General features: G+C 39.6%; 1 long non-coding RNA gene across 1 annotated transcript in view; it reads left to right on the top strand.

Moving 5' to 3' along the window:
- Positions 1-25,961, top strand: part of LOC141415722 (uncharacterized) — a 92,934-nt gene that overhangs the window by 18,471 nt on the left and 48,502 nt on the right. Inside the window, exons 2-3 of the long non-coding RNA XR_012440663.1 lie at positions 2,974-3,043; positions 7,806-7,924. This is a non-coding gene — a long non-coding RNA (uncharacterized lncRNA). The remainder of the gene's footprint in view (positions 1-2,973; positions 3,044-7,805; positions 7,925-25,961) is intronic.

Here is a 25,961-nt window from a genome sequence, read left to right on the forward strand (position 1 = left end):
ATAGGCTACTCTGAAAGTACCTGCGGGGCTGCATAATTCTGGGACCAGGGGCTTCCTGAAGGACCATTGGCCTGCATGAACTGAAGGTTTGGCCAGGAAGAACAGCAGGACTTCTGCAGCTGAGGGAGGACTTGAAACCATCTCTCTCTGACTTGAATGCTTTTTGCATTTCCATTCTGTTGTGTTGTCAGCAGTGAGTAGGGACAGGAATAGACCACTCCCGCTTTTTAGGTACTTGGGACTGGCCCTCCTACTTCCTCAGGGGGTAAAGCCATTGTAGTAATGCAGAAAGGCATCTCGAGGTGGTTCAGTATGTGATTCTGTGAACAGGGCCTGGCACCAGATTATCTACTTCCACTTGTTACCACCCACATTTTCTTGTGCTTCGGCTTATTTGCTTTGAGAACCTGGAGTTTTTGAGGTTAGAAGGACTTAATAGATTTTACTTTCAACTTATGTGAGTGCCTTTCCTATAGTTAATTACTAAGACTGTTTATTATGGCAATGCTGTGGAGAAAGCATGCTTGGTTTTTGCCTATAATACTTATGTTATGTATGTTATTTTAGTGTTTACGTCTTCCTATTTGTTATTTGGAATGTTTTACCGCTAATGATCAGATTTTGAAGTTCAGTGTGAAAATATTTTTTTGTGAAGCTGTTTTTTCATATGTCCTACCAAGTATTAGTGATTTTTTTTTTACTGCAATACTAGGGTTTAAGCTTAGGACTTTGCACTTGCTAGGTAGGCTCTCTACCTCTTGAGCCACGCTTCCATCCCTTTTTGCTCTTGTTATTTTTGAGATAGGGATTTGCTTTTTTAGCCTAGGCCAGTCTGGACCATGATCTTTCTATTATAAGCTTATTGCCATAGCTGAGAGATGACAGGTATGAACCACTGTGCCCAGCTATTGGTTGAAATGGGGTCTCATGAACTTTTTGCCTACCTTGGCCATGAACTCTGATCCTCCCTGATTTCCACTTCCTGCCTCTCAAGTAACCAGGATTACAGCCATGAGCCACCTGCATCTGACCGACCATTAGTGATTTTTAAACTTTTGACCTAAGACCATTGTGAAGATGTCTTGAAAAGTTATCTTACGCTATTTATTTTCAGTAATAGAAAGCCAGAAAGTGTTAAGCCTTGAAGAAGATGTCTTTTTAAGTTCGAGTTCATAAACTGCATAGAGATTAGATGTTACCTTCGTGTGACCTAGGAGTCTGCTGCTGGAAAGTGGCAGATTTTAGAGGAAGTTGGGGTTCTGTTGACTTCACATCAGTTGCTTTGCATAATCAACTGTAATTCCATGTTCATGGTCATAGATAGAACTAACATTCTGAGGATAGGCCAGAATTTATAGGGAGAATCCTGGGATCCAGATGTTACTACAGGCTATTACCATAAGCGGCTACTGTTAATTGGTGGGGGGGAGGGCAGAGAGAGAGAGAGAGAGATCCTACAATAAGAATTTTCCAGAAACAAAAGAAAGAATTAAGGAGCTGATGGTTATACTGGTATCTAGGAGTCATATTATGGGGAAAGATTTATTGTATGGGCCCTGACAATAATTTGACTTCTGAAGCACTTGATAATGGATATAAGGGAGAGGAAAATTAGAAATACATGGAAGTTAGTTTAGTCAGATTTTAACATTCCTTTTGGCATTAAAAATTCAGGCAATCATCAGTTTATTCTTAGGAAATCTTAAGATTATTAAAGATTAATAACAGTAGTGTTTTATAGTTGTGAGTTCTTTTTGAATTTAAAACACTTACTTAATTCCCTCACCTGCCCTGTGACATAGGAGAGAGAAGTGTCATCTTTCCTTTCTGTTGATGAGGTAGTACAGAGAGGTTCAGTTACTTTCCAAGGACAACTAGTAACTAGTAGAACTGAGCTCTTTCTTTATATTTTAAATATAAAATGTTATGTGTTATTGTTGAAGTTGTAAACTGTCTTTTGTTTTCTAAGTATAGGAATGTGAGGCTTATAACTAGGATGAATAATCTAAAATTTTACCTAATATTGCAGCCATAAGAAAAGTTTTCTTAGGATTTTACCTAATATTGCAACCACAAGAAAAGTTTTTGTAGGATTGCTGGGTGGCAAGACCCATTTTTTTTTATTTTTAAAGTTACCATTGTATATGTTCTTAAAACTTTAATTTTATCTGAGTGAAGTGGTCTGAGATCAGAGACTATGTCTTCCAACTTCCTCCTGACTTACTCTGTCTGCCATAGTGCCTGTTGGCACTCAGTGCAGATTCTTTTGTGTGAGTTGGGTATTGGGTATATTGCTGGGAAATGGTTAATGATGTTGATCTGACTAACTGCAAAATGCGTACAGTATCTGTTCTTAGTAAATGTTTACTCTATCCACAGCACATGTGTCCCATTAAAAGACTACACGAGTAATACATGTTCACGAGCATAGATGTCTTATACATACACACACCCCCTTAAGTTTTGAAACAATCTTTGCAGTGCAAAGAACTTGGCCCTGCTCACCCAGCCATTTGTAAGTTGGCAATATTTTTATCATTCTCAAATATTTTGTGCATTTCTTACAAAGAAGAACATTGTCCTTCACAACTAAAATACAGTAATCAAAATCCAGAAATGAACACTGAGGCATTTTTACCATTTAATTCTCAAATCCTATTTCCCTTTTGCCTATTGTCCCAGCAGTGATCTTTGTAAAAAAAAAAAAAGGTTCAATCAGAACCTTGGGACACATTCAGTTGTCTCTTAAGTCTTCCTTAACACAGAACAGTCTCAGTGTTTTCTGACTTTTGTGCCCATGACACTTTGAAAATTGCCAGCCAGTCATTTTTTGGAATGTTCCTCATTTTGGATTTGTCCAATGTTTCTTTATGATTAGATTTAGGTTTTGCATCTTTGGCAGGAAAATCACAGAAGAGCCAGAATATATCTTTTTCAAAGATTAGTTTTACATTTTATTTTCTGTTTCCTTAGAGCGTTTCCCAAAGTGTATTCTGCAGAACTAGCACCTACTGTGTTCTCAACACCGGGCCACCTATAGAAGGTAGGATTTGAAAAAGCTTTTGACTTTTGGGAAGGGGTGGGCTTGGCAGTGAGAGTCACTCCTTCATCACAGTGCAGTGAAACAGTCTTTGACCAGGTCTTTAGAAGGCCTGGGTTCTGCTTTTTAACTGCTGTGTGATCTTAGATAAGTTACTTAATCTTTTTGGGGTTAGTAGAAATTTCCTCATGTTTCTGTGGGGATTCAAAAAGTCAATGGATTCAGTCACACAGAAAAGTCAGAGCACTCTGTGTTGGTCATAATACAGTTTTATAGTTCTGGAGTCCAGTACCAGGTGACATAGAGTAAGAACATGTGGCATTGTGGGGAAAACCACGGGTCATGTTTGAATCCCATTTGAGCCATTTGTAACTGAATCCTGGGCAAATTAATCTCAGCCTCAGGTTCTCTGTGAAAAGTGGGAGTGATTAAGTTTTTATGTTTTATCATGAGGAGATAGAGAGCACAGTGTAAAGTCCTTTCTGGGTGCCTAAGTCCCACAAATGTTTGCCCCCTAATCAATAATAGAAAAGAGATTCACTTGATCATATGTAGGTCAAGTTGTAACCCAGTGAAATACAGTGGGAGAGGATGTGTCTAAGTTTAAATTGAAGTGATAGATCACAGGGTTTATGTGCCTCCATTTACATTTTTTTAGATTGAAAATGCAAATACAGATAAATAGAAGTTTATCGACCCCAAGCTATGAGTTGACCTAAACCTGGACCAGAAATTTAATAACAGATTGATAGGAAACAGCTACATCTGGACCACACAAAAATAGGAGGGTGCCATGTGTTGATCGCATAGCTCTATGAAAAGGAGAAAGAAAGGTTGTTTAGTAGCAAAACTAGCTATGCTTTTCTGCTTAAAAATTACTTTCTTTTATTTTTAACCTTCAAAAATATTTTGGATAATTACAGCTGTGTTTAATTCATTTTGGAGACTTTCTGGAAAAGAATAATGCAGACTATGATCAATGCTTGGCACATAGTTGGTGCTTAATTAATGTTTATTTGGATGAGTAGTGATTTGAAAGTTGTAGGTTAGTCATGGCAGTATTTGTTGCTGTGAGAACTGTGCTGCCTTGAACGCAACAATGTGTGCTTATGTTTTCCTAAACCAGTTCCTGTCCCACTAATTAAATCTGAGCACATAATAATTATACTTAAATAGGAGATTGTAGAGCTTCCTTTAGTCTTACCATTCCAAGTTATTGATCAGATATATTCCTGATAAGATTTAGCAAGTGGATACACTGATACACCAATTCATTTTGAACAGTTCGGTCTAGAGGTTGAGAGGTTAACCCTAATCAACTTGATTGAGTAACAGTGTTCATCATTGCTCATAGTACCAAAATTATTTAATTTTTATTATGAATTAAAATAGATGTATCATATCTAGGTTAGAGTCATTATACTTACAGTTTCCCTTGTAGAAGTCAGAGTGTTCAAGGTGCAGGTCAAATACAAATCTCTGGATTTAGATTTAAATAAAGGATTGGGCATTGTGCATCTCAGTTTTTAGAAATAAAACCAGAAGCAGGAATTCTATTTTTTGTCTTAATGAAGTGAATGAGCATTTTTGTACATTTTAGGAAGATTTAGCTAAATTATACTATACCTATAAAATTATCATTTAGAAAATATCTGAAGGTTGACTAGAAAGGATGGTTCATTCTCCAGAATTGTAACTGTCAACCAAGTAAATCATCTGTCAATTTCAAGAGCTTCACTAGTTACGTTTTTTTGTCAAGTAGGTTAGAAGATTATTTTGGTCATCTATCACACATGCATAGTGTAGATAATGCTAATGAAATGTTTTACTGTCATTTGGTTGGCACTCCCGTTTTGCAGTGTCAAAGTTTATCTTTGAATTGACTACTGAGATGCAATTGAAACCAGTGTATACCTTAATTTTTTTGTTAACTTAAGATACTGTTACTAGATTTCAAAACTGGCACATGTATTTAATTATTTAATCATTTATAGCTGTTCTAAAAACATGAAACAGTAGCTTTTAATTAAAAAAACCCATTTTTATGCAGTATTGCCACATGAGCAGTTCTTTTCCAGTATAAAAGCAAAGTTTCTCCTTATCACACTTTAACCTGAAACACTGAAATTTGAAAGTAGGAGGTGTAGCATTTTGCTTTTTCAAGTTCCTAATAATTCTTTCCCCAGTATTGAAATTACCATCTTCACAATACGCAGTGGGAAAATTTACCCATGTTTATGTTTCTTTAAAACATCCAATTTATATTCAGTATGAACCTAAAATTGTAGAAGTGGCACAGTTTAAAAACTGATTAGGGCACCCATTGCCCTGTCATACTCTTCTTCCTTTTTAACCCCTGACTGCACATTCCCATAAAGTGCTATCTTTAGAAACTTGATTGAGACAGTGCTTACACAGCCTTCTGCTTCTCTTTAAAAGCCTTTGGGCTAAACCACCACCACCTGATTTGGTATCAGAGCAGAAGACCAAAGCTTTTCCTATAGCTGTTAGTTATACTGAAGAGAAGAGAACCCCTACCCCCCTCACACTTTATTTACTACAGGACAGCTGGACTCTCTAAAGAGGCTTAAAGGGACAGGAAATTAACATCAGGTTGTGAGCACAGAGAGACAGAAGCCAGCGTTTAGTATTCTTTTCATTAGTGTTCAGAATTCTGCTTTAAACAAATTGCTTTCTCAGAGATATGACTGTTCATATGCAAAGCATAAGCATTGATTGAGCACATAGCCTAGTGCTATTTTCTTATAAGGTCCTTGTAAATATTGAATATTTGAATTGAATATAGATTTTAGAACTTTATTTCTACTTTAGAAATCATATATGTCATGGGGGTTTTTAAAAAATGAGAATAAAACCACTTTAGGAGCAGAGAGAAGGGAGGTAAAGGCTCTTATGATTTGGTCTTCTTTGCTTTAAAGTTTTATAGCCCATGGCACCTCCCTTGGGAAGATCAAGTGCAGGGAGTATGCATGAGCACATAAAATTACAAAGATGTTATAGTGTGCAGTTAGTAAAGAACTTTCTCCTAGTCCAACAGTTTTCTTGGTTTCTAAGCAAAATATTTAAAAGAGTTTAATCTTATTTTGCTATCAAATTAAAACTTTAGATTCTTAAAAATAGTTTTTAAGTTTTTCCAAGTTTTTATACTGTTGTAGAAATACATGATGGTGTTATAATTCAGTTGGTTATGTAGTTCATGCCCCAAAAAAGATTTAGTGCACTAAAACTCAATCTTAAGTTCATCCCTATAAAGTATTCTGTATGATGTAGTAAATTTTTTAGACTATTTCTATGCCCAGTGTTTCCCTTTTAAGATCTTTTCCATGAGAAGAAATGTGTTAATCAGATGAGAAATGTTTGGAGAAGGTTTTTATGATCTTAGAAAGTATTTTTTAATGCTTTCATATTTTTTACATGTTCCAAAAAATAGACTCTGCCAAACAAAATTATAGTAAATAACAGGAAATACTGTTTTTCACTTTTAACATTATCAGTGTATGTAAGATTGCTGAATTGCAAGGTGTGTTAAATTATTGATCGATTTTATAAATTTTACAGGGATTTGTACATGAAGGAGAATGAAGTGATCTCTAATTCTCTTATTAATGATTTGGGAAAACTGAAAATATTAAGTAACTTAGCCAAGGTCACACAATTAGACTGTAGCAGAAGTGGGGCAGATTCTTGGAATCTTAACTCTTGAGTTTGGTGGTTTTATTATATCTTACTAATACCAGAAAAAATGATAAAACTGTCCAACTAGAGCAAATCCAGTCTTCAGTGTTCCTTAGTACCTACTTATGCATTGTATCCTTTATATGTATATTTGGGATTTCATTTAATATTAGCAAAAATGGAGTGGGTAATTTGAAACTTTTGGCCTAAATTTGCCACAGCTGGCAAGGAGTTTTGAACCAGGCAGAGGACCTGTGTTATAGGAGTGGGATAATAAATACAGTGTAAATAAATGATTGAATGAAATGTGATCTAAAGAAATGATCTCTTCTAGAAAGCACCAGCTAGCCAGATTACCAAGTCATCAGACACACTGTCTAGTCTAAAAGTAATCATTTTTCTCTAACTCATTAAGAAGAGTTACACTTTGATGATATATCTGAAGAAGTAATAGTTCTACAGATATGTACATGTACATCAAGTTAGTTAAAGTGATATGCTTTTAGAATCAGGATGGAAATGCCAGCTCTGTCTTATCTGGTAGCCAACTGTAGGTTTAAATTCCTTATAAGTTTAATGATTTGCTTTTGAAAGGATAAATTTCATTTGTGTTCTAAGGGATGAAGTTGTATTTAGTTTGTGAATAAAGTAGTCATGTGTTACAATTCCTACCTAAAAATCTTGAAACCTTTTCATCTAGTTAATAAAAGATTTATGGGTTTTGTGGAGTTAAATGATTTTGTAGTTTTGATGTACTTCATGGAAACATGGGGAAAGGATCTTTAAAAGTAACATTCTGGTTATGGGCAGCTGCTGGGATATTCCCTGTTTGCTTGCTTGTGTTGGAGCAAAGCACGATCCTATTTTAGAACCTCACAGCCAGGTTCCTGCTGCCATCCATCTGATAAGAGTGTAGGCAAGTGCTACCAAGAGGAATAGAGACTAGAGGCCCTCTGATGCTCTTGGTCTTACAGCTACTAAACTGAGCTGCTGTTTCTTACCTTGTCAGTGTGCTTAAAAAGAGGCTTTTCTCTTATTTTCTCTGAATTTAGTATTTTGTTCTTTATAGATGATCATGGGAACAGCAATAGTAGTCATGTAAAAATCTTTTTACCGAAAAAGCTGCTTGAATGTCTGCCGAAATGTTCAAGTTTACCAAAAGAGAGGCACCATTGGAACACTAATGAGGTAGATAAATTTCTGTTTTTAAGGGTATAACTATTTTAAAGGCAAACTTTCTAGGCTATTCTCATAGCACTCCTTTATATTAACTTGAAATTCAAAAAATGGTGAATTAGAAAATTGTCAATGAGATTAATCTGGATTGGACAGGAACCAACATGTGTCCTGACCTGTCTCTGATCTGCTTGGCTTGCACTGAAACGTAAAATGTGCACGCTGACTTAACAAGGGTAACATGAGTTTCTGTGCTGTGTTTTCTTGCCTTTTGGAATCTTGCATTTGGTGTTTAAACATTTAAACATTAACATTAGTTCCATGTTGTCATGAATGAATGAATGTGCAGCCCCAGTGTTTCACAGAAAATTCAGCGCTTTGACAATGTGAAGTTTCTATAATTGAGAAGAACAGGCTCCTTATGAGCAAAACATCTTTAGTCGTCTCTGGGGAAGAAAGTTTGCTGGGAGAATTCTCTGAGTTACCTTAATGATAGGAATTTTTATTAGGACCAAAGGCAATAATAGTAGCTTACATATTTGGCATCCAGATAAAAAGTAGATAGATGAAATAGAGTGAACAGAAGTTTATCTTCTTGGGTGATGTTTCCTTTTTTGGTAAATTTTAATATGGGACCATATTACCTTGTCATCTTTTTTTTACCTTTGACTTCTGAATTTTTAAATTTAGGAGAATAGCCATTAGCGTGGTGATAAGAATTGGATATGTGTCTATTTCAATTTAACGTATTACTAATTACTGTGCTGCTGAGAATTTGGTATATGGCCATCAATATGTGAATTATATTCCTTTAAGTCAAATGGCTGCAGTTAACTAGTTTTGACAAGTTGGTCTAGGTCCATTCCTGTTGCTGGTTCAACATTTACTTCCAATTTAGGTTAAAATACAGCTTCCTACCCTTGATAGTTACTCAGCTTTGTTAGGACACAAGAAGAAAACAATACTGTTGAGCCTTAATTTTGAAAGATTCTTTTGTTCCAACTTAACTCAGGAATGCTTTTGTTTTTGAGTTGTGGGAGGTTATATGGATGAAAGTCTCTGTACTTTTCACAAGTTAAGCATTTAAATACTAGAACCTTTCAGCTTTGCTACCTTGTCTTAATTGATTTTTAAATCTCTCTTAAGGTATATGTATTTTGATTATTTGCATAAATGGTACTTGCCCTTTAGGTAGAATACTTTTGTGTTGACAAACATTAGTTACTTTAGAGGCCTATGTTTTTAACCAGTTTTTTTAATTGACAGTGTCATACATTTTAGACATGAAAACAAATATGTTAAAAATCAGTCTTAATCATGGACTGTAACTCTTATCAGTAATATAGTAAAATTTGGAAGCCATCTAGTAATTCTCTACAAGGTTATGAATTACTTAAAAACACAAGTTTCTTCTGGGTGCTGGTGGCTTACATTTATAATCCTAGCTACTTGGGAGGCTGAAATTGGGAGAATCATGGTTTGAGGCCAGCCCATGCAGATAGTTCTGGAGACCCCATCTCCAAAATACCAGAGCATAAATGGTGCTAGAGGTGTGGTTCAAGTGGTAGAGTGCCTGCTTTGCAAGCCTGAAGTCCAGAGTTCAAACCCTAGTCTACTCCCGACCAAAAAAAAAAACCAACCAAAAAAACAAACCTCAAGATTCTTAATATTCTGAGACATAAATTTGATGCCATATTATTATAAATTATTTCTATTTTATAATTGTTAGAAAATACATAATATATGTTTTCCAGTATTATATTTCATGTAGAATTGATAATACAATTATAATTTAAAATTATATTTGAAACCAGATAGTCTAATGATTAAAATTGTTGGCCTTAAGAGTTACAAAAGTAGGTGTAACCATGTCAGAAATTTAATTGGTAGCTTATTTAGATTGGTGGCTTAAGTTAAAAATTTTGAGCAGTATTGTTCATCATTCACATATTTATTGTAAAACACCAATAAAGAATTTTTACAGAGGACAAGATTAAAGAATATGAGGTTGACTCCTTTGGAGACCACAGATTGCTTTCACCCAGCTTACAGAGGAAAATGCATTCCTCTTTCTGACTGTGAAATGTGAAATTGGGGGTCTAGATTAGAAAAGGTGGATTGCTTTGAGCAGGTGATTGCTGCTACAGTAAGCATAACAGAGAAGGTGTGTTTCTAAGGGTGGAGACAGCAGGAGGCAGCACAGCTAACAAGGGCAGCCACACAGCATCCATTCCCCTTGGGATTGGTTGTTCTTTTAGTAATTTGTCAGTTCAGCACTGACAAAAACTCTTAGGAGAGAACTGAATTTAAAGGTTGGCCCATATTTCTGTGTAAATGACCTTGGCATGTTTTCCCCATTTTCTATTTCTTGGTTTTAGGAGAAAGGAATACTAAGTATGATGATGGGAGACTTAACTTACATTAGGAGCTGTTAATGCCATAGGATGTGATACAGGGATGATACCCTGTCATTGTTACTGTTTCTTTGCTTTTAAAAAGCTGCCTTGGATGATAGGAGGAAGAAAACAGTGCGGTTACTAAACTAGTTGTTTCTTTGGTCTTCCTGGGCATTGGCATTTTCCCCATACTCTTCAGCCTGCCATCGTTCATGGTGACATTCAAACCTGAAAGAAACTAAGTTCGATGGATTTACTTCTCACAGGGGCTTTCTAGTCCTAGGTGAGGAAAATCTTGTTTAGTCAGTGTTTCTGAGAGATCCCTTGACACTCTCACAAAGTGAAGCTAGTCACACTGCCATTGTTAAGAGCCCATTTTCCTTCAAAAGTGGAATAACTGCATTTTGGTTGAGGGCCACGTGAAGTAGTCGGCTTGTACTGTGAAGCTGTGTTGTACAAAAGCTGAATTTCTTTAGATCTGACTTCCTGGGATAAGGGGCTTGTACTTGAAGATGTGTGTGGGCTGGAGAGCAGTGGAGTGCATAGTGGAGTTGTGTTTTCCATCTCACTTCTACACAGTCTGTTTGCAGAGTACAAGTGGCAGCCAGAATTGCCTGTGTGTAAGAAATTGCAGCTCTCATCTTTCTCCGTCTCCAGTGTTGTTTCATATTCTCTGTATTCATTCTCTCTCTCTCTCTCTCTCTCTCACTCACACACACACACACACACACATACACACACACACACACAGCTGGAACTCTTGGGTGTAATGTGACTCTTAAACTTTTTTTTGGTATTCAGGTTTGAATTCAAGACCTCATACTTGCAAGGCAGGTGCTTTACCACTTGAGCCACTCTGGTAGCCCTTTTTTGTGTTAATGTTTTTTGTCTGGGCTGACATTGATCCTGCCTCCTGAGTATGTAGGATTACAGGCATTAGCCATTAGCACCTGGCTAGACTCTTGAACTTTAAGTAATTCCTTTATTCACATTTGTGTTCACATTTTTGTAGTTATTTGAAAAAATGCAGGTTTCAATGTGTATGTGTTTGAGTGTTAAGAAAGCAAGAATGAGATTGTGTCCTGTAAAATGTTGCCATGTGTTGAGTACCTGTTCTTTGGTAGTGACTGTGTACTTTATAGAGTTACTTCTAAGCCTTACAAATAAGATTGTAAGATGAGCCACAGTTCCTTTTAGAGATGAGGGAGTGTAGGTAGACGGGTTGAATAATTTGGTCAGTATAGCACACTATCAAGTTTCTGAACTTCATTTCTTCTGTTACTTAACTCATTCCTAGGAACTTTTTGGCACTGCTGGGGATCCAACCCAGGGCCTTGCAACATACTAGGCAAGCACCCTACTCTCAGTGAGCTACATCCCCAGCCCCCCCTAGAAACTTTCATTCTATTATTTGTTGTCTAGGCCTTTAATTAAAGACCCCATCACTCTAAACCACATTAGTGTGCTCAGCAAATCCATTCTGTAATGTAGTTTTGAATTAGAAAGAGTGAATGGAGGATTAGTATTGTAGGTTCATATCCAAGTGTTTGGTGAAGCTGAAAGTCACTAAAAGGAAGACTTTGAGAAGATGAAGAGAGATCCTCAGTCTAGTTAAGCTACTTTAACCTTTTCTAACTGATTGGGATACATAAAGTCTCCTGCCCTTCTTGAATAGTATTTGCAACTTCAAAATAAATGAAGTGCTGCATCGAAAAACAAATCAACTTGAGGTCGTGCTTTCTCAACCACGAACATTGTTCCTCAGGTTCTGAAGACCATGAAGGAAATGATGATGGTGACTACATCAGTAGTTGTGGAAGCTAATGTTCATTGAACATTTTTTGTTTGATAGCCACTATTGAGTCCTTTACAGTGAGCAGTCACACACAATCCTAGAAGTAACCCTTATCCTCATAGTACAGGTGAGGAAGCCCGAGTCCCGCAGGATATGAAATAGTGCTTCTGGAGTCAAGAGAGCTTCAGAGTTGGGCTGCCTGGCTTCAGGGCTTATTCCCTCCTGTTCTGTTCCAAAGATCATTTTCAAATGGACTTTTCCAAGATTTCATTGCTATTAGGACTTCTAATCATTCTGTCTTATAGAATTATTTGGCTTCTTTATTCATTTGTATTTTAAGTATGATAAACTATTTTTTGCATGGTTTTATTTTTTTTAAAGTAGCACTCATTTCTTGTGGAAATAGTTTTGCTTCTTAATAATGAATATTAATATGTGCATTCTGGATAATGAAGAAAATTATCCAGCTAATGAAGAAGTTTTATACCTGTGTATACTTTGAGGGCAAGGCCTGATTTTTATTTCCCTGGCAGGGGAGAAAGAACATATTAAGCACAGTGCTTGTTCTTTAATGGAATCAACTTTTATTTCAGTTGGTATTCACATCTTTATTAGGTGAACTAGAACAAGGTTTTTGCATTTTAAGTTAATATTTTTAAGGCCCAAAGCCAGAAATAATTATGCTAATGCAAGTTTCTGATTGCATAAATGACTATTTCATAATTACATTCATTTGTACTCCATACATGTTGTCTAGACTGGAGTTTCTTTTGTTTAGTCATTAATTAGCTGTTTGACTTAAAATATAACTACTGTATTCCTGAGTCTCCAGTTCTAGATTTCAGATGGCATTCTTCCAAAGCTAAACCAGTGTAGTACCATCAACCTTTTATATTGAAAATGTTTGCCCTAAATATGTTCAAATCACTTTCGTGTGCTACAATTTTTGAACTATTAATGTTCTTTGTTTTCCCTTTAGTACAAAGTTTCTCTACAGTAAGCAAACATGATGGAATTGTTTGTACTGACACTTAAAACAGCACCATGTGTTTTCAGTTTGGTGGCATCTTCACAGGTTGTCATATTAAAATGGATTTTTAATGGTAAAAAATCTTTACAGAGATTTTAGGTCATAGAGATGATATGTTCTAAGCCGCATCTTAAGATCCTGAAGAAAAACCTGAGTATAATTATAGTGGGTTTTTTTTTTGTTTATTTGTTTGGCTTTTTTGTTTCAGGGTAAAGGGAGAATTATCTTTTTAAATCCTGAATACTTTTTTAGGTAAAGTGAACTTTTAATTTGAAGGCTGTGAGAATTATTAAATTATAGTTTCACTTCAGTTTTTTTTAAACAATAAGCTACCTTTTGAGATCTTTCAAATCATTTTTTTTGGTGTGTAGACATTTATTAGATACAGTGCTTTTTGTGTTTTTAATTTTTTCCTTTGTATAACTTCATAAAGTCATGGATTTAGGACTATAATTTTTTCAGTGATTGCTTTGCTAGTGTACTTACATGTTAGCTCTTTGAAATACAGAACCACATTTTGGAGGAGATCATTTAGGTCTTAATGTGAGCTTAGCTGGAAAACACTAGTAGTGCTCTAATAAGAAAGGCCAGAGAGATATTTTGGCTTTGATGACCTGGAAAGTTAGTTAACACTGAAATATGGCTTTGTTTTGCTTAGTTTTTAAAGGAGCTCGTGGTTTGAATGGTCCCAGATTATTTTCTGAGTCCAGGCAGGGCCTTTCTAATTAAATTGCAAATGTGAAAATGCACATATGAACAGCACACAGAGAACCAACTTGGTTTGATTTGTGAATACAATATATGGAATTAAGTTTCAAATTGAATGTGATAATTTTGTGACAGTGGGTTAAATATAATTCCTGTATTCAGTTTAGCAGTATGAAATGAACCAAATATATTCTATGCCCCAGGTAAGCACAGGGGTGTTTATTAGGCAAGCTGTGTTAAGTGGGCACTTTCTCCTCTGTACATACATTGGAAGCTGTATCCTTCCGCACTGGTGAGGACAAACAGGCGAAGACCACTTATTCCAGGCAGGGTGGACTGAGGAAAAGAAAAGAAGCAGCTCTCACCTGTAGAGATTAATGTTTATAACATTTGAATAAGATGGTAAAGGGGAGGAAATTCCTGTGAATTTCAGATTAGACTTTAGCTGTTTTATTAGATTACTTTAGTATGCAGCACCCAGAAGAATATTGAGCCCATAGTCATTGTTCAGTAAATGCTTGTTGAATGAAATGTATAAAACCACAACAAACTCTATAAGCTTCTTTATTCTTGGAGTTCTTACCAACATAATACTCAGATATAAATAGAAGCTACAAACGCAATACAATATACATTAACAATGTTAGTTAATGCAATGGATGGTGTTTGCTAAAACTAAATTGTGTCTTGCAACATGAATATCATACTTGCTGTTCTCAAATGGGTTCTTTGGAATTTGGTGTGTAGTACTATCCTGTGCCCTTCAGTCATTCTACCCCTTTTCCTCATTGGGAGATCATTTTTTGCAGAGCAAGCATTGTTTTAAGTCCACGTTAGGCTCTGGTACAAATATGTCATTCGTTAGCCCAAGAGCAATGTAAATGGCACATAAGCAAATGTAGTCACGGCTTGCCAACTTGGACAGTGGGGTTTTCTGTCAATATTTTTGTAGTAGGTATTATTTTTTTCTAATTATAAATTAAGATGTGAAGTTAAAAATCTTTTGTAAACCATGTATCCCTGATAATCACTCCACAAAGCCTGAATTGAGACCCACTACTGTCTTAAAAAGCATTAGGAACTGGTGCAGAGCAGGATCTTGTCGTGTGTGTGTTATATAGGACACTTGCCTGCCCAATCTCTGAGTTGTAGGTGGTGGCACTCAGTGTCTGTTGAAGATTTGTCTTTAAAGACTTTTGTTGCTTTCAGAGTTGTTTGAGAGTATAGGATCTTTCAGGAGGCTGGAGTCCAGCTTGTGATTACAATGTTTTTGGAGGAACTGGGGTTTGAACTTAGCCTTGATAAGCATGTGCTCTGCTACTTGAGCCACACCCCCAGCCCCTTTTACCTTTAGCTGTTTTTTGGGTAAGGTTGTAACATTTTTGATAAGACTTTTCCTTGGACAGTGATCCTCCTATCATACTACCTGCCTAGCTGAGATTAGAGGTGAGATTTTTCAGCTTTTTTTTTTTTTTGGCAACATTGAGGTTTGAACTCAGAGCCTCACACTTGCTGGGTAGGTGCTCTTATGGCTTGAGCCACTGTGCTAGACCTTTTTTTGTGATGGGTATTTTCGAGATAGAGTCTGGTGAATTTTTTGCTCAGGGCTGGCTTTGAACCAAGATCCTCTTGATCTTTGCTTCCTGAGAAGCTAGGATTATAGGCGTGAGCCACTGGCACCCAGCTAATATATGTATATATGGATATATATTTGATGGTACTGGGGCTTGAACTCAGGACCTCATGCTTGCTAGATGCTCTACCACTGGAGGCACTCTGCCAGCCCCTCAACTGTTAATCATTCTGTTATTTTTATTAGGAAAGTGTACAGTTCACTGGTTTTTAGTATATCCACACAGTGTGCAACAACCACCACCCATTTCCTAATTCCAGAATGTTTTCATCACCCAAACAGCCTCTGAACTTGATGGGGTTAGCAAACTTGGGGTCAGGCCACCTGTTTTTCAGGATCTTGGGTTCTTCTTTTATATTGTCTCTGAAATTTCTATGTTCATTTAGTCCTGAAGCTGAAGTTTGGACAGATTGTCCTTTGGTCCAGGTTATAACTTACTGTCCTGTGTCCTGAGATTGCACTTAAAAAATGTTAAGGTGCAGATGAGGATCCAGTTTGGGTCCACACTGTCTAAGTCAGAGGTTTTAGTGCAGTCAAAACTGTGATTGTGTAAGAATGTTATTGATCCGCACACCCTTTAGGGATACTTGGAGTGAGACTTTGGGTGATGGTGACTTCCATAGAGGAGAAGCTGAAGCCTGTGGAAAGGTAGACTGAGATGGGAAGGGAAGGTTTACCTAGGGAAGCTGGCATTCTTTACCTGAGTGGACTTGAGGCTTGAGTGGGGCACAGTCACCTGGAGACTGCCAGGATCCATGTGAATGTCTGCTCCAGTAGATCTGGCTAGGGTCTGAGAATGCATGTCTTCCTTTTCTGTCTGTATTTTTGTTTGTTTGTTTGTTTGTTTGTGGTACTCAAGAGTTGAACTCAGGGTCTCCTGCTTATTAGGCAGGGACTCTACCACTTGAGCCACACCACCAGCCCTTTTTGTTTTTGTTGTTTTTAAAATAGAATCTCGATTTATGCCCAGGTCAGCTGCCTGCGCATACCAAGATCCTACTACTTGTGCTTTCCTTGAGTAGTTGGGATGACAGGTGAGTAGTTGAGATAGGGTTTGGGAACTTTTTGCCCTCACTGACCTTGAACCAAGATCCTCCCAGTCTCTGCCTCCTGAGTAGCTAGGATTACAGGCGTGAGCCACCACGCCTAGTGAGAATGTGTGGTTCTAACATGTATCCAGGTGAAACCCATTTAAATGATGCTGCTCTACCTACAGTGTCTCCTAATTGACATCACTTGATCTTAGCTTCAGCTTTGCTGTCTCCACACCATGTAGGTATATTTCAGTGTACTTTGGTTATGAGAATACAGTTGAGCTTCCTAGAGTCCTTTTCTCTATCCAGTAAGTTCAAAGCATCGCTGAATGCAAGTGGGTTTTTTGGGGTACTTAAGTAAGGTATCTGTTAATGTCTTGTTATTTAGGCAGCCCTTTTAAAGCAGGGGTGGTAGTAATGGGGTGTGTGGAAACATTGTGTTTTTTTTTGATATCTCTCCAGGTGGTAGCATGATGGATAGTCTTCCCTCTCTTATATCTCCATTTGGTTCTGGTAGCTGAAGTTGACTGAGATTCTCTTATCTCTGCTTCCTGGATAGATGACATTATAGTTGCGTACCACCACACCTGCTTGTTCTTTGGAATAAGGGTCTTACTAACTTTCTGTTATTGTTTTGTTTTATGGCTGGAGCTGGTCTTGAACCTAAATCCTCCTAGGTCCACCTTCCAAGTAGCTGAGAGCTAAATGTCATAATCTACCTATCTACCAGCCTACCAGATATTTACAAGGACAAGTTCTGTTGAAGTGTTTAAAAGCTGTTCCTAAAAATAACCCAAGTTTTTTTCCAGTGTTAATTCTTTTACAAAGTTACAAAATCAGGGCTGGTGGAGTGGCTCAAGTGGTAGAGTGCCTTCCTAGCAAGCATGAGGCCTTGAGTTAAAACCCTAGTATCACCAAATTAAAAAAGAAAATCAAGTGAATAACAACAACAAAATGCAAAAAAGAATTCCCTTCTAGCAGACGGGCCAGGGTGAATGTGGTGAAACAGAAATGTGTCTAGGGGGTTGTTCGTCTGTAAGGAAGGATGTTAACTTAAGGTACGTACTTTCATAGGTTTCTGCTGACCTGCTGAAGTATGTTGAAGTGTAAAATGTAGAGAACCGAGAATTTACATTTGAGGAGAAAGGAGGGAACTGGGAGAACCTCAGCTCTGGGGAATTGAACAAGATGAAGGTAGGGCATGCCACTGTGTGCATGCATGGGGCATCTGTCCTGTAACTGCAGTAGTCCATCTTCATGTAACTCTGCTGTCATTATAATTCCAAAGGAGTTCTTTGGAAGGAAAAAGAAGTGTCTGTGCAAGAAATAAGGAAGCTTGTCTAGGTGAAGTTGGCCACTTGTAGTGCCAAGTCAAAAGAGAAGCAGGTGGTGGTCTGAGTGGCTGGGAATCAGGGAATGATTGGGATAGTTAGCACTTGAGCTATACTGTTACTGTCTGTGTAACTCATTCAGGGTACTAGTCTGCATTCCTGCTCCCACCCCCCAATACACACTTTTGTGGTGGTACTAGGGCTTGAACTATATACCACTTGAGCCATGCCTCCAGCTTTTGTTTTTGCTTTAGTTATTTTTCAGATAGGGCTTCATATTCTTACCTAAGGCTGGCCTCAGACCGAGATTCTTTCATCTCTGCTTCCTGGATAGATGAGATTATAGTTATGTACCACCACACCTGGCTTGTTCTTTGGAATAGGGTCTCATTAACTTTTGTTTTGTTTTGTTTTATGGCTGGAGCTGGTCTTGAACCTAAATCCTCCTAGCTCTACCTTCCACGTAACTGAGATTACAGGTATGAGCCAGTGCACCTGGCTTTTTTTGTTTTTTTGATCTCCCCATGTAGCCGAGGTTGACCCCCAATTCTCCAGCCTCCTGCCTCTGCCTCTCAAGTGCTCCTTTTTAAGGAGATTCAAGGTCAGTCAGAAGGCCCCAGGATAAAGTGTGGAAGGATCACACCATCAAGTAGTGTCTGGGGGCTTTTCCTGGGAGCTGGCCCAGAGGAGGCTTTTCAGCTGCCATTCGGGTTCTTACTCAAAAAGGCTGCAGGGGACACTTTTCCAGAAAAGAAGGGGGAAGACACTTAAGTCTGTTTACCTTTTTAAAAGTTCAGAAGGCATTAAAAGAATGGGAAAGTGCCTTCTGCTTCCCATTTCTGAGAAAAGGTTCATTGAAATGGCTTGAAATTAGGCAGGATCTGTAAAACTGATATCTGAGTAAAGTCACTCCCATTTTCCTGACACATCTTTAAGCTGTGTGATGACTGATTGTCTTTCCTGGTATCAGAAGACACTTGCTAATGTGTGTGTTAGAATTCTGTTTTTGAGCTGTGGAACAAAATTTAGACTTCTTAACTCTTGATTATTTAAATTCATTTTTGTTAAATACTTTAATTATTACTAATCAAATTTTTTATATTGAAACATTTGCAGTTTTTAATAATCCATTCCTCAAGCAATTCAAAGAATCTGCTGTGGTGATTATGTATTTTTTATTTCATAAATGAGGATAGTTTTGGAATTAGCACCTGTCATCATCCAATACACTGATGACTGATGTCTTTTCATTGAGTGTCCTTTGGCTGCCCCTACTAGGCTGTAAGTTCTGTATGGACAGGGATCTTCATCTGTGTGTTCACTGCTGGAGCCTGAGAGCTTAGACCAGAACCTTGCTACTAGTGCCTACGGACTGTTCATTGAATGAATGATTGAGAAACCCATCAACACTTGCTGCTAAGTTGCTGGTTAAGTGGACTGCTCTTTATCCCTGAAATAAACAATCTACCTTTGAAATAGTCACTGTAGCACCCAACAGATCCATAGGAACTATCCCCAAAAACTTGTGATGCAGAGAGGAGCAAATGTGTGCTCCCTAAATGCCCACAGATTCCCAGCATTGCAGAAGGAAGGAAGAAAGGAAGGATCGATCGAGGCAGATACGCTCAGTCTAGACCTCAGACTCCTCAGTCAGGGAACGGCACCAAGGAGTGAGCGAGGGGAAGCAGGAAGCCATGATCCTCTGTGTAGGAGTGCTTGCAGGCGGAAACATGCAGCCTGGGAAAGAGGGATGCTCTTCCCCACCTGCAGCTTTCCACGATACAGCACTTAGAGAAAATGCTGCTCTTCCCAGAGTCCGGCCATCAGAAACACAGTTGTTTCTGTGTTTCAGAAGTTTTTCTGTGCTGGTGTGGGCATGTGTACATGTATGTGTATATGTACATGCACATTTATTTACCCAGAATAGGTCTACTCACCCGCAATTTTGTAGTCTAGTTTTTCTCATAACATGTATGTTAGGTCTTTCTTGACAGTAACCATGGCATCATGTTTACTGACTGCATATTAATACTGTCTTTTACTTCATGCCATCATTTATGCATTCAGCAATGTTTTTGAGGGCCCACTATGTACCAGGCACTGGTTGGAAATACTGAGGGTACCAGACAGGCATAGTCCTGTTCTTGTGGAGCGTACATTTTAGAACATAAGTGAATAAGTAGGGAAGAGTTTCAGAGAGTGCTCAAAAGAAAACAACAGGATGCTGAGGTGAGCACTCTAGGTGGATGTGTTACAGTGTTATGGGAGACCTTTAGAAGTGATACATGAGCGACATCTGAATGATGAAGGAAGGCCAGCTGCCTGAGGATCTGGAGGAATAACATTCTAGGTGGAGTGAATAGTCTTTGCAAAAGCCCTAACGCGGGAAAGTGCTTAGTTTGAGGAAGAGTGAAGAAGACACTGTTGGTTAGAGCAGAGTGGCCTTCTGGGAGATGAGCTAGCAAGGTGGACCAGGTTGACCTAGGAGTGCTGCATAGGGATGAAGCCTTGGGGTTTAGTTTTAGGCAGTGGGAAGTCATCATAGGATGAGGTTTCAGGAGGTGACACCATGTGGAGTTTTCTTTTTGTGGTCTTTCTCTGGCTGCTCTGGGGCTATCAGAGGAAGCAGAGAGACCAGTTAGGAGACTGTTACAGTCATTGGTGTCTTGGTAAGAGATGACGGTGGCAGAGAACAGGGAGAGAAGTGAAAGTATTTTAGAGACGGAGCTATCAAACCTGGGGAATTGGATGTAGGGTAAGGAAAGGAAAGCCCAAGAAAGAGCCCTTGGGGCTGGGGGCGTGGCTCAAGTGGTATCGCTCATGCATGTGGCCCTGGGTTCAGTCTTTAGTACTAAAAAAAAAAGAAGAATGAGCCCTCTGCACTGTTGGTGGTCTTATCACTGAGACAAGGAAGACTGAGGGAGGAGAAAACGGGGCAGGGGAGTCAAACAGTGCTCTTCTGGGACGTGTGAAGTGGGAAATGTTGGTTAGACAGCAGAGTGATGTTGAATGGGCTGCTGTGCATAAACCTGGGTGGAGGTCCTGTCTGGAGATGTACATTGCAGAGCCATCGGTGTACCAGTGGTGTTTAAAGCTGTGGGCTACATGAGGTTACCCTTGGTGCAGAAGATAGATGGAGAAGGGGACGTGAACCTGTGCAGAGCAGGAGGAGCCAGTGCAAGTGGCTGCAGAGGCCACAGCAGTGGTGTGACGAGGCAGGTGTGAGACTGAAGCTGAGAAAACAGGTTTTAAAGGTGGCACCGCAGTTTTCTGCTTCAACAAAGCACCACAAATTCAGTGACTTAAAACAACACAAATTTTATTATCTATGGTCTGTAGGCCAGACACCAGACATGGTTCTTACTGGGCCAGAATCAAGGTGTGGCAGGGCTGTGCTCCTTTCTGGAGACTCTAGGGACAGTCTTTCCTCCTGCACCACTCTCTAGTGGCTTGTGGCCTCTTTCTCCATTCTCAGAACCTGCAACCTAGAGTCTCTTTGGCTTGCCTCCATCTTCACATTTCTTTCTCTGAGTCTGACCTCTCCTCCTTCTCTCTCTCCTTTCCCACTTTTAGTGCTTTTTCTTTTGGCATTGCTGGGGATGGAACACATACTAGGCAAGAGCTGTACCACAAAGCTACGTTCCTAGGCCCCCCACCCTTCTACTTTTAAGGTCTGTATTGTTTACACTTAGTCCACTTGAATAATTCAGGAAAATCTCCCTCTTGAGAGGTCAGCTGATAAGCAACTTAAACTCCATCTGCTGCCTCAATTACCTTTTGCTTTTTAACATATTCACAGGTTCTGGGGTTTAGGATGTGGTATCTTTGTTGGTGGGGATGTGCCACTATTCTTCCTGGTGGACAGGGTATAGCCAGAGATTATTAACTGGGAAGTTGAGTAAAATGGGGATGGAGAGGTCACCATTGAATTTGGTCATGCAGAGGCTCTTATTGACCTTGATGAATGGTTGTTGGTAGAGTGGGTTGAAGAGAGAGAGATGAGGACACAGAGGCCATAAATATAAGTGATTTATGATGGGAGTTTTGCTGGGAAGGAAAGTAAATTGCAGCAAGGATTACAAAGGAAGGGCACAGAGAACAGCTCTGAGGGTGAGATAGGAGACCTACTGTAGGGCAGAGGTCTCATGGAGGAAGGGGCCTGAGGATAGTGTCTGTTGGTGTAGGATGGCTGGATGAAGAACCTAGAGCAAAACCATGAAATGGTTTATAGAGACAGAAACCTGAAGATAGAATTAATGAAGCTATTATAAATTAAGAGACAGAACACCCTGATTCCTATACTTGCCCCTGGGTCTGTGGACAGGATATTGGTCAGTGGCCACTACAGGGCCCTCCAGCATCAATGATATGCTCTTATTATTCCATGGGGAATTGAAGTCAGTGTTGGACTTCTGGCCTTTCTTCCTCAGGGAGCCTGGACCACCTGTGATCTGGCTACAACTCAGTGCTATGGTGCCATGCATACTCCATGCCACACAGGGATCCAGTCCTTTCCTCCTTACTTCTGCTCTTACCTGCTGCCTGCTGAGTTGTAGTCCTGCTTCAGTTTTTCATTGCGTTCCAGTAGCATTTATTTATTCACCAGAGTTAAAATCTTCTGTTTTTTTTGGGGCAGCACTGAGGTTTGAACTCAGGGCCTCATGCTTGCTAGGCAGGCACTCTACCACGTGAGCTACTCCACCAGCCCAAGGCCTAGATTAACTTAAAAAAATTTTTTGGCAGTTGTTGGGTTTGAACTCAGGACTTCATGCTTACTAGGCGGGCACTCTTACTACTTGAGCCACTCTGCCAGCCTCACCAGGGTTTATTGAACCCTAGGTTCTGGGGAATACAAAGATAACACAAACAGGAGTCTCTTCCCTGTGAGACTCGCATTCATTTTGGATGCTTCCCATAAGTAGTAGGCTCCTCCAAGGCTGTCATTTCCCAGGAGGCAAGGCATTGAGTTTATGCGGTCTGCTGTCCTCTGGGGCTTACAGATAGACAGTTTAATCTGCTTGCTGTTGGAAGCCATTTCCCCTAATCGTTGTTAGTCCCCACTGTTGGCATTTCTCTTCTTCTTTACTCAGTTACCTACCACTACCCCCTCTCTCCACTAGCTGGTTGCTTTCTGAGAGTTCTTCCTCAGAGAGGTCTTCCATGAACCTTGATCTATTTCTTACTCAGCTTCAATTCCAAAGGCCACAGTACATGACCACTCTCTTCCAACTTTCCTGCCCCTCTCCTTCTGTCACATCCAGCTGGTCAAATGCCAGTCTTCAGCTAGCCTAATCTTCTGGCCTCTCTGTGCCTGCACCCAAGCAGCTCAGTGTTGGTGGAGAAAAACAAGACACAAGGCCGACTACGACCTGTATGTAATTGGTGGCCATATGCCTCAAGTGGGCATCATCACCAAAACCTTCAGTCTTGCAGGATTCTGCCCATCTCCACCTGTTCTGTTGTCCATGACCATTTCATCTTTTTGCCTTCCTCAAATTAGGCTCCAGCACCCCCCACCTGGAGCCGATGAACCTGCTTCACATCAGGAAACAGAAGCCAGTGGGAGCTCCAGATCTGCCTGTCACCAAACTCCCTTTAAAAGCCAGTCTGCTCCCATGAACTATGGACCCCAGCCCCTCTCCCCTCAAACACTCATGTCCATAGCTGCCCTTCACTCTCCTGCATCAGTGATTCCTCCAGTTCCACTGTGCTATTCAGGTGCAGAGATGTACAGAGCCCCTGTGTTGTACCTGTCCTGGAACGGAAGTCAAACCTTGCTGACACATGGTCCATCCCTCTCTCAAAATTTCCTTCTTAACATCAAAACATCCCCAGAAGTAATCCGCATATTTCTTGTACTTTCTCACTGTAAAGTGATTCTTAAGATTCTCCTGCCTACCTCCTCTACCCCCTCTATAAACTACCTGCCAAGTTTTCCAACAACATGCAAAATGCCAAACCCAACAGCTGCTTTGTCCGCGCCTTACTTAGCCAGGTAACTAACAGCTTCTAGCTGTTAGTCCCCTCTGAGGCACTGTCTTCTCCAGGGTAACATCCTCTTCTGGTGTCCTACTTTGTGGATCACTTCTTTCGTCCCCAGTTGTCATATTCTTCTCAGTCCACTTTTTCAAGGGTAAAGGCCCTTGGTGTGCCCCACCCCAATATAGTAATTCCATCGCCTAATAGAGCCTCACACACCTTCTCCATGTCCCACATTAAGCCCCGACCTTTCCTCAGACAGCTCCAGATGCTTATTGGCAGCTCAGGTGTAACTGTTCAAAATCAACCGACTCTACATTAGTCTGTTTTTTGTTAATGTAACAAAATAGCTGAAACCTGACTACTTACCAAGAAAAATTTATTTAGTGCACAGTTTTGGAGGCCGAAAGTTCAGGATCCCGTGGCCCCATTGATTGAGCCTCTGGTGAAGTCCTAAATGTAGATAGCATCATTGTGAGAACAAGTTCGGGAGGGAGAGGTCATGTGGCAAGACAGGAAGCCAGAGAGCAGGGGCCAGGCTTGCTAGTTTATAACAACCTTAGTGAAAACCTGGAGTTTTTTGAGAACATCATGGGTACATTTCAAGGGCAGCACCCTCAGTGACCCGTTTCTTCCCACTAAGCCTCACCTCTTAAAGGTTACAGCACCTCCCAAAATTCTGACACTGAGGACTACATTCCTATCACGTGACTTTTAGGGATTACACTCAAGCCACAGCAGACTCTTTCCCCAAAATCTGCTGGCCCTACAGTAGACTTTATTTTTATCTCCCCAATCACCAAGCTCTCTTATGCCTTCCCCACTTCTCTGTCACACGGTTTTTTGGTGTGTACCCAGGCCTTTCTGCAACTGAGTGAAAGAGTCTGTAGTTACTTTCACAGAATCATGGCTTAAATTATGCATTGGATTATAGAAGAACTAACTATTGAAAGACTAGCAGTCTTTCAATATGAATGATACAGGTTTGTAATACACATACATATGCTTCTTAAATGTCCTTAAGTATCAGTATGTAGTGATGGGCTGTAATTCCCGCAAATTTGAAAGAGTGATAAACACAAATGATATTTCATGCATCAGTGTTGGTGATTGGTTAACAAAACCATTATCACAGGTGCTGCCTGTGCTGATGCTTGTTGTTTGTATTTATATCTGTGAAATAAGGACGCTCTTCTTTTCTCATCTAAGTTCATGGATACTCTGTTCTATCTTCACCATTTAATCCTTTCATTTTTCTCCTGCTCACTGTTACTACTTATTACCTGGACACCCACAAGAGCCATCTTCTCTGGACCTTCTGTACTGCATTCTCTACCCAGCATTCAGGAATGTTCCCAAAAAGTAAAATGCAAATCAGATCTTGCTGACCCTTACTTTATACTCTTCTATTTCTTTTTACTACTTTTCAGATAGAGACTCAAACATTACTGGGTTGTCACGTCTCTTTCTTGAGTCTGGCTCCTCCAGCCTCCCCATCAAGTCTCCCTGAAGGTCTTTCCCATGCCTGCCCTGGCCCAGCCATGCTTTTCTTCCAGGTCTTTGAATGTGCCTTGTCTTTTTACTTCAGGGCCATTGTCCCATCTTTTGTTCTGCATTGAATTAATCATATTACCTAAACATAGCACCTTTGAGCAACATAACATTTGTTGTTTGGCTTTCTCCCAGTCTGGCGTACAGGCATGGTTTAGGTGATTCCTTTGTGGCTAGGGCTAGATTATAATCTGGAGGTCTGACTGGAGAAGGATCTGTTTGCTAGTTAGTGCGATTATTGGCCTTGTGAACCATTGCACTGAAGTCTTCAGTTCCTTGCTGGTTTTTGTCTGAATTGTCCTCAGCTCCTGCCTATTTCTGCCTTCCTAGAGTGGCTACTTGGCTTCCTGAGAGCCAGCAGGAAGCCAGAATCCTAGCAAGGAGTATGTTACAGTCATGGTAATATTCCATTACATTGCTGTATTCTTTTGGATAGAATCAAGTCAAAGGTCTTGCCACTCTCAAAGGAAAGGGTTTACAAAGAGGACCACGATTTTGGGAACCACCCTGGTGTTTGCCACATCCCTCTGCCCCATGTTCCTGTCCTTGTAAGTATTTTTAGAAGAAACAGTTTCCACATACCTATGCAGAG

The sequence above is a fragment of the Castor canadensis genome, chromosome 13 (assembly GCF_047511655.1).
Source record: "Castor canadensis chromosome 13, mCasCan1.hap1v2, whole genome shotgun sequence".
Lineage (NCBI taxonomy): Eukaryota > Metazoa > Chordata > Mammalia > Rodentia > Castoridae > Castor > Castor canadensis.